The sequence below is a fragment of the Aegilops tauschii genome, chromosome 5, assembly GCF_002575655.3.
Source record: "Aegilops tauschii subsp. strangulata cultivar AL8/78 chromosome 5, Aet v6.0, whole genome shotgun sequence".
Lineage (NCBI taxonomy): Eukaryota > Viridiplantae > Streptophyta > Magnoliopsida > Poales > Poaceae > Aegilops > Aegilops tauschii.
This window is the reverse complement of record NC_053039.3, coordinates 303,182,606-303,192,851: the sequence shown is the minus strand read 5'-3', so window position 1 is coordinate 303,192,851 and position 10,246 is coordinate 303,182,606.

The following is a 10,246-nucleotide window of genomic DNA, read 5'->3' as shown; positions in this document are numbered from 1 at the left end:
TCACCTCCATAAACGAGAAACATATCCTTAGTCCTCTTCAGGTACTTTAGGATATTCTTGACTGTTGTCCAGTGTTCCATGCCGGGATTACTTTGGTACCTTCCTACCAAACTTACGGCAAGGTTTACATCAGGTCTGGTACACAGCATGGCATACATAATAGACCCTATGGCCGAGGCATAGGGGATGACACTCATCTTTTCTCTATCTTCTGCCGTGGTCGGGCATTGAGCCGTGCTCAATTGCACACCTTGCAATACAGGCAAGAACCCCTTCTTGGACTGATCCATATTGAACTTCTTCAATATCTTGTCAAGGTACCTACTCTGTGAAAGACCAATGAGGCGTCTTGATCTATCTCTATAGATCTTGATGCCTAATATATAAGCAGCTTCTCCAAGGTCCTTCATTGAAAAACACTTATTCAAGTAGGCCTTTATACTTTCCAAGAATTCTGTATCATTTCCCATCAATAGTATGTCATCCACATATAATAAGAGAAATGCTACAGAGCTCCCACTCACTTTCTTGTAAACACAGGCTTCTCCATAAGTCTGTGTAAACCCAAACGCTTTGATCATCTCATCAAAGCGGATGTTCCAACTCCGAGATGCTTGCACCAGTCCATAGATGGAGCGCTGGAGCTTGCATACCTTGTTAGCATTCTTAGGATCGACAAAACCTTCCGGCTGCATCATATACAATTCTTCCTTAAGAAAGCCGTTAAGGAATGCCGTTTTGACGTCCATTTGCCATATCTCATAATCATAGAATGCGGCAATTGCTAACATGATTCGGACGGACTTCAGCTTCGCTACGGGTGAGAAAGTCTCATCATAGTCAACCCCTTGAGCTTGTCGATAACCCTTAGCGACAAGTCGAGCCTTATAGATGGTCACATTACCATCCGCGTCTGTCTTCTTCTTAAAGATCCATTTGTTTTCTATGGCTCGCCGATCATCGGGCAAGTCAGTCAAATTCCATACTTTGTTTTCATACATGGATCCTATCTCGGATTTCATGGCTTCTAACCATTTGTCGGAATCCGGGCCCGCCATCGCTTCTTCATAGTTCGAAGGTTCACCGTTGTCCAACAACATGATTTCCAGGACAGGGTTGCCGTACCACTCTGGTGCGGAACGTGTCCTTGTGGACCTACGAAGTTTAGCAGTAACTTGATCTGAAGCTTCATGATCATCATCATTAACTTCCTCCCTAGTCGGTGTAGGCACCACAAGAACATCTTCCCGCGCTGCGCTACTTTCCGGTTCGGAAGGGGTGACTATCACCTCATCAAGTTCCACTTTCCTCCCACTTAATTCTTTCGAGAGAAACTCTTTCTCCAGAAAGGACCCATTCTTGGCAACAAAGATCTTGCCTTTGGATCGGAGGTAGAAGGTATACCCAATGGTTTCCTTGGGGTATCCTATGAAGACGCATTTTTCCGACTTGGGTTCGAGCTTTTCAGGTTGAAGTTTCTTGACATAAGCATCGCATCCCCAAACTTTTAGAAACGACAGCTTAGGTTTCTTCCCAAACCATAATTCATACGGTGTCGTCTCAACGGATTTTGACGGAGCCCTATTTAAAGTGAATGCGGCAGTCTCTAAAGCATAGCCCCAAAATGAGAGCGGTAGATCGGTAAGAGACATCATAGATTGCACCATATCCAATAGAGTGCGATTACGACGTTCGGACACACCATTTCGCTGAGGTGTTCCAGGCGGCGTGAGTTGTGAAACGATTCCACATTTCCTTAAGTGCGTACCAAATTCGTGACTTAAATATTCTCCACCACGATCTGATCGTAAGAATTTTATTTTTCTGTCACGTTAATTCTCAACCTCACTCTGAAATTCCTTGAACTCTTCAAAGGTTTCAGACTTGTGTTTCATTAGGTAGACATACCCATATCTACTTAAGTCATCAGTGAGAGTGAGAACATAACGATATCCTCTGCAAGCCTCAACACTCATTGGACCGCACACATCGGTATGTATGATTTCCAATAAATTGGTTGCTCGCTCCATTGTTCCGGAGAACGGAGTCTTGGCCATCTTACCCATGAGGCATGGTTCGCACGTGTCAAATGATTCGTAATCAAGAGACTCCAAAAGTCCATCTGCATGGAGCTTCTTCATGCGCTTGACACCAATGTGACCAAGGTGGCAGTGCCACAAGTATGTGGGACTATCTTTATCAACTTTACATCTTTTGGTATTCACACTATGAATATGTGTAACATCACGTTCGAGATTCATCAAGAATAAACCATTGACCAGCGGGGCATGACCATAAAACATATCTCTCATATAAATAGAACAACCATTATTCTCGGATTTAAATGAGTAGCCATCTCGAATTAAACGAGATCCAGATACAATGTTCATGCTCAAAGCTGGCACTAAATAACAATTATTGAGGTTTAAAACTAATCCCGTAGGTAAATGCAGAGGTAGCGTCCCGACGGCGATCACATCGACCTTGGAACCATTCCCGACGCGCATCGTCACCTCGTCCTTTGCGCATCGTCACCTCGTCCTTTGCCAGTCTCCGTTTATTCCGCAGTTCCTGTTTTCAGTTACAAATATGAGCAACCGCACCGGTATCAAATACCCAGGAGCTACTACGAGTACTGGTAAGGTACACATCAATTACATGTATATCACATATACCTTTGGTGTTGCCGGCCTTCTTGTCCGCTAAGTATTTGGGGCAGTTCCGCTTCCAGTGACCACTTCCCTTGCAATAAAAGCACTCAGTCTCAGGCTTGGGTCCATTCCTTGACTTCTTCCCAGTAACTAGCTTACCGGGCGCGGCAACTCCCTTGCCGTCCTTCTTGAAGTTCTTCTTGCCCTTGCCTTTCTTGAACTTAGTGGTTTTATTCACCATCAACACTTGATGTTCCTTTTTGATCTCCACCTCCGCTGATTTCAGCATTGAATATACCTCGGGAATGGTCTTTTCCATCCCCTGCATATTGAAGTTCATCACAAAGCTCTTGTAGCTTGGTGGAAGCGACTGAAGGATTCTGTCAATGACCGCGTCATCCGGGAGATTAACTCCCAGCTGAGACAAGCGGTTGTGCAATCCAGACATTCTGAGTATGTGCTCACTAACAGAACTATTCTCCTCCATTTTATAGCTGAAGAACTTGTCGGAGACTTCAAATCTCTCGACCGGGCATGAGCTTGGAAAACCATTTTCAGCTCTTCGAACATCTCATATGCTCCATGCTTCTCAAAACGCTTTTGGAGCCCCGGTTCTAAGCTGTAAAGCATGCCGCACTGAATGAGGGAGTAATCATCAGCACGTGATTGCCAAGCATTCATAACGTCTTGGTTCTTTGGGATTGGTGCTTCACCTAGCGGTACTTCTAGGACATAATCTTTCTTGGCAGCTATGAGGATGATCCTCAGGTTCCGGACCCACTCCGTATAGTTACTGCCATCATCTTTCAGCTTGGTTTTCTCTAGGAACGCGTTGAAGTTGAGGACAACGTGGGTCATTTGATCTACAAGACATATTGTAAAGATTTTAGACTAAGTTCATGATAGTTAAGACTCCCACTCAGATAGACATCCCTCTAGTCATCTAAGTGAAACATGATCCGAGTTAACTAGGCCGTGTCCGATCATCACATGAGACGGACTAGTCAAGATCGGTGAACATCTCCATGTTGATCGTATCTTCTATACGACTCATGCTCGACCTTTCGGTCCTCCGTGTTCTGAGGCCATGTCTGTACATGCTAGGCTCGTCAAGTCAACCTAAGTGTATTGCGTGTGTTCCGAGGCCATGTCTGTACATGCTAGGCTCGTCAACACCCGTTGTATGCGAACGTTAGAATCTATCACACCCGATCATCACGTGGTGCTTCGAAACAACGAACCTTCGCAACGGTGCACAGTTAGGGGGAACACTTTCTTGAAATTATTATAAGGGATCATCTTACTTACTACCGTCGTTCTAAGCAAATAAGATGCAAAACATGATAAACATCACATGCAATCAAATAGTGACATGATATGGCCAATATCATTTTTGCTCCTTTGATCTCCATCTTCGGGGCACCATGATCATCTTCGTCACCGGCATGACACCATGATCTCCATCATCGTGTCTTCATGAAGTTGTCACGCCAACGATTACTTCTACTTACATGGCTAACGCGTTTAGCAATAAAGTAAAGTAATTTACATGGCGTTATTCAATGACACGCAGGTCATACAAAAAATAAAGACAACTCCTATGGCTCCTGCCGGTTGTCATACTCATCGACATGAAAGTCGTGATTCCTATTACAAGAATATGATCAATCTCATACATCACATATATCATTCATCACATCTTCTGGCCATATCACATCACATAGCACATGCTGCAAAAACAAGTTAGACGTCCTCTAATTGTTGTTGCAAGTTTTTATGTGGCTTGTATAGGTTTCTAGCAAGAACGTTTCTTACCTACGTAGAACCACAATGTGATATGCCAATTTCTATTTACCCTTCATAAGGACCCTTTTCATCGAATCCGTTCCGACTAAAGTGGGAGAGACAGACACCCGCTAGCCACCTTATGCAACTAGTGCATGTCAGTCGGTGGAACCTGTCTCGCGTACGTGTAAGGTCGGTCCGGGCCGCTTCATCCCACAATACCGCTGAAACAAGATAAGACTAGTAGCGGCAAGAAGAATTGGCAACATCTACGCCCACAACTGCTTTGTGTTCTACTCGTGCATAGTAACTACGCATAGGCCTGGCTCATGATGCCACTATTGGGGATCGTAGCAGAATTTTAAAATTTCCTACGCATCACCAAGATCCATCTATGGAGTATACTAGCAACGAGGCGAAAGGACTGCATCTACATACCCTTGTAGATCGCGAGCGGAAGCGTTCCAATGAACGAGGTTGATGGAGTCGTACTCGCCGTGATCCAAATCACCGATGACCGAGTGCCGAACGGACGGCACCTCCGCGTTCAACACACGTACGGAGCAGCGACGTCTCCTCGTTCTTGATCCAGCAAGGGGGAAGGAGAGGTTGATGGAGATCCAGCAGCACGACGGCGTGGTGGTGGAAGTAGCGGGGTCTCGGCAGGGCTTCGCCAAGCTTCTGCGGGAGGGAGAGGTGTTGCAAGGGGAGAGGGAGGCACCAGGGGCTGTGGTGCTGCTGCCCTCCCTCCCCCCCCCACTATTAATAGGCCCCCTGGAGGGGGGCGCCAGCCCTGGAACCCATCTACATGGGGGGCGGCGGCCAAGGGGGAAGGGGGGTGGCTTCCCCCCCAAGCTAAGTGGGGCGCCCCCACCCCTAGGGTTTCCAACCCTAGGCGCAGGGGGAGGCCCAAGGGGGTCACACCAGCCCACTAAGGGCTGGTTCCCTTCCCACTTCAGCCCATGGGGCCCTCCGGGATAGGTGGCCTCACCCGGTGGACCCCCGGGACCCTTCCGGTGGTCCCGGTACAATACCGATAACCCCCGAAACTTTCCCGGTGGCCGAAACTGGACTTCCTATATATAATTCTTCACCTCCGGACCATTCCGGACCTCCTCGTGACGTCCGGGATCTCATCCGGGACTCCGAACAACTTTCGGGTTTCTGCATACTAATATCTCTACAACCCTAGCGTCACCGAACCTTAAGTGTGTAGACCCTACAGGTTCGGGAGACATGCAGACATGACCGAGACGCCTCTCCGGTCAATAACCAACAGCGGGATCTGGATACCCATGTTGGCTCCCACATGTTCCACGATGATCTCATCGGATGAACCACAATGTCGAGGATTCAATCAATCCCGTATACAATTCCCTTTGTCAATCGGTATGCTACTTGCCCGAGGTTCGATCGTCGGTATCCCAATACCTTGTTCAATCTCGTTACCGGCAAGTCTCTTTACTCGTACCGTAATGCATGATCCCGTGACTAACTCCTTAGTCACATTGAGCTCATTATGATGATGCATTACCGAGTGGGCCCAGAGATACCTCTCCGTCATACGGAGTGACAAATCCCAGTCTCGATCCGTGCCAACTCAACAGACACTTTCGGAGATACCCGTAGTGTACCTTTATAGTCACCCAGTTACGTTGTGACGTTTGGCACACCCAAAGCACTCCTACGGTATCCGGGAGTTGCACGATCTCATGGTCTAAGGAAAAGATACTTGACATTGGAAAAGCTCTAGCAAACGAACTACACGATCTTTGAGCTATGCTTAGGATTGGGTCTTGTCCATCACATCATTCTCCTAATGATGTGATCCCGTTATCAATGACATCCAATGTCCATAGTCAGGAAACCATGACTATCTGTTGATCAACGAGCCAGTCAACTAGAGGCTTACTAGGGACACATTGTGGTCTATGTATTCACACATGTATTACGATTTCCGGATAACACAATTATAGCATGAACAATAGACAATTATCATGAACAAAGAAATATAATAATAACCATTTATTATTGCCTCTAGGGCATATTTCCAACAAGACTTTCTACCTTTTTGTCTTCTCTCATAACCCCTGTCATTATAATTTCCTCCACCCATAGTGCTATATCCATGGCTTTCGCTCATGTATTGCGTAAGAGTTGAAAAGGCTGAAGCGCGTTAAAAGTATGAACCAATTGCTCGGCTTGTCATCGGGGTTATGCATGATGAAAGCGTTTGTGTGACAATATTGAAACATAGCCTAACTATATGATTTTGTAGGGATAAGCTTTCTTGGCTATGTTATTTTGATAAGACATAATTGCTTGGTTAGCATGTTTGAAGTATTATTGCTTTTATGTCAACATTAAACTTTTATCTTGAATCTTTCGGACCTAAATATTCATGCCACAATAAGAAGGATTACATTTAGAAGTATGCCAAGAAGCATTCCACATCAAAAATTCTGTTTTTACCATTTACCTACTCGAGGACGAGCAGGAGTTAAGCTTGGGGATGCTTGATACGTCTCCAACGTATCTATAATTTTTGATTGTTCCATGCTATTATATATTCTGTTTTGGATGTTTAATGGGCTTATTTATACACTTTTATATTATTTTTGGGACTAACCTATTAACCGGAGGCCCAGCCCAAATTGCTATTTTTTTGCCTATTTCAGAGTTTCGCCGAAAAAGAATATCAAACGGAGTCCAAACGGAATGAAACCTTCGGGAACGTGATTTTCGGAACAAACGTGATCCAGAGGACTTGGAGTCCACGTAAAGTAATCAACGAGGAGAGCACGAGGCAGGGGGGCGCCTACCCCCCCCAGGCGCGCCCTCCGCCCTCGTGGGGCCCACATTTCTCCACCGACGTACTTCTTCCTCCTATATATACCTACGTACCCCAAACCATCAGAGGCATCCATGAAAACCTAATTCCATCACCGCAACCTTCTGTACCCATGAGATCCCATCTTGGGGCCTTTTCCGGCGTCCTGCCGGAGGGGGCATTGATCACGGAGGGCTTCTACATCAACACCATAGCCTCTCCGATAATGTGTGAGTAGTTTACCTCAGACCTTCGGGTCCATAGTTATTAGCTAGATGGCTTTTTCTCTCTCTTTGGATCTCAATACAAAGTTCTCCTTGATTCTCATGGAAATCTATTCGATGTAATCTTCTTTTGTGGTGTGTTTGTCGAGACCGATGAATTGTGGGTTTATGATCAAGATTATCTATGAACAATATTTGAATCTTCTCTGAATTCTTTTATGTATGATTGGTTATCTTTGCAAGTCTCTTCGAATTATCAGTTTGGTTTGGCCTACTAGATTGATCTTTCTTGCAATGGGAGAAGTGCTTAGCTTTGGGTTCAATCTTGCGGTGCTCGATCCCAGTGAGAGTAGGGGAAACGACACGTATTGTATTGTTGCCATCGAGGATAACAAGATGGGGTTTATATCATATTGCATGAGTTTATCCCTCTACATCATGTCATCATACTTAAAGCATTACTCTGTTCTTATGAACTTAATACTCTAGATGCATGCTGGATAGCGGTCGATGTGTGGAGTAATAGTATTAGATGCAGAATCGTTTCGGTCTACTTGTCACGGACGTGATGCCTATATACATGATCATACCTAGATATTCTCATAACTATGCTCAATTCTATCAATTTCTCGACAGTAATTTGTTCACCCACCGTAATACTTATGCTCTTGAGAGAAGCCACTAGTGAAACCTATGGCCCCCGGGTCTATTCTCTATCATATTAATCTCCAACACTTAGCTATTTCTATTGCCTTTTATTTTACTTTGCATCTTTATTTTTCTTTATCATAAAAATACCAAAAATATTATCTTATCATATCTATCAGATCTCACTCTCGTAATGACCGTGAAGGGATTGACAACCCCTTTATCACATTGGTTGCGAGGTTCTTATTTGTTTTGTGTAGGTGTGTGGGACTCGAGCGTAGCCTCCTACTGGATTGATACCTTAGTTCTCAAAAACTGAGGGAAATACTTACGCTACTTTACTACATCACCCTTTCCTCTTCAAGGGAAAAACCAACGCAGTGCTCAAGAGGTAGCATCGGACTATGTCCAAGCTCTAACACCGGACTGTATCCGAGTTCCAACGCCGGACTATGTCCAAGCTCCAGCACCGGACTATGTCCAAGCTCCAACGCCGGACTGTATCCGAGGTGTCATAAATCACCTTGGTTCAAAAAAAAGTTGAAGGAGTTTAGCCGAGCTTAATGCCGGAAATGCCCTCTATGGAGCCAGCCACTAGCGCCTGAGCTTTATGCCGGACTGCTTCCGAGGTGGTGCACCACCCCGTCTGTGGGCCGATTTTTTGTCAATATTTTTGATTGGTGCAATTTATTCTCTGCCGAGATATATAGCCAGTAGCCCTCAAGGTGTGTATCGGTCTAAAACCCGAGATGCACCTGAAGGATGACACAAGACCGCTGATCCCAGTAGCCCCTAAGACTCAGGTTGATTCGCAAAATCGGCATGAGGATCAACTCCTAACTCGGCAGAATACTTCGGGACACAAAAAGCGGTGTGCAAAGTCCTCGAGACTGAGGTTGGGTGCGGCCGACCAACCTGAGGATCATAATCTCCTCGAAAGCTATATTGCACTTAAGTTTTCTGCATTGGATTGTCAATGCAGTAGCCCTCGAGAATTGGGTTGGAAAAAATGGCCGACCCTAGGATCGTACCTCCTCGGGAACAAGTTCAACTGTCATGTATGTTTTGACAATACCGAGGTGGAGTTCAGCAGGAAAGATGCCGAACTGTAGTTTTAGAAAAGAGTTTCACGCCGAACACCTCAACCAAGAGAATGTCCTGCTTCCTGAAACATAAAATAGGTGAAAGATGTTATAAGCTAAGAAAAAGGCCAAGAAACATGTGTAAAAAACTTTACGTCTAGATTGAATCAAGCTGTTTTGGTGCCAATATGAAATTGGTCTTAAAATTGTAGTTTCGTCATGCTTTGACATGACACGTCTTATCTCTAGACTTCGAGTTGGTCAGCCCTCGGCTTCAACCTCCCTATCCCGAAGGCGGAGTGTTTCTCAGGCCAGTTTAGCGAACTAAACACGAGAGGCTTCAGAGAGAAACCAGGCTATCCGGCTATTGATCATACACCTGAGTCGAGAAAGGAGTGGTAGAAAAAGACTATGCATCGACTAGTAAAAACGGCTCATACTAATTCAAGAGCCCCCAAGCGACTTGGGTAAAAGAATTTTATGTATAATGATTGTATGTACCGAAGTACTTATATCATATATGTGTTCACCCAAACTTTAAATGTGTCTTAACCGACCGTCGGCTTCTCCCTCTTCGGTCAAGGGCCGAAAAGTGTTATGTACTCCACCTGTCGAGAATATCGACGGTGTTTCCGATAACCAGGCAATCAGGCCATAGGGCTGTAACAGACAAAGCACGCTCAGGGAACTTATGCTATATTACTAACGAAGTGTAAGAAGCATCTTTGAAGAAAATAGTACCCCCACCGATACCTTTCTTTGGTTGCTCATTGTTACTATGAGACTTGTGCAATAGATTTTTTGTACTCATGATTTCCGTTGTGTGCCGACCATGATTGAAAACAATAAGAGCGCTAGCTTTCGGCTTCACCCAGTCTGAGGTCCGAGCTCGGATGACCCGATCGTGACAATCGCAGAGGTACTCCCTTTACTCCCTAGCCGAACAATCGGGAACGTAGGGGTAAACACAGGAGCAAGACAACCCAGCTTGCGGAACACTTAAGTCAACATGGTGCATATTGTGGC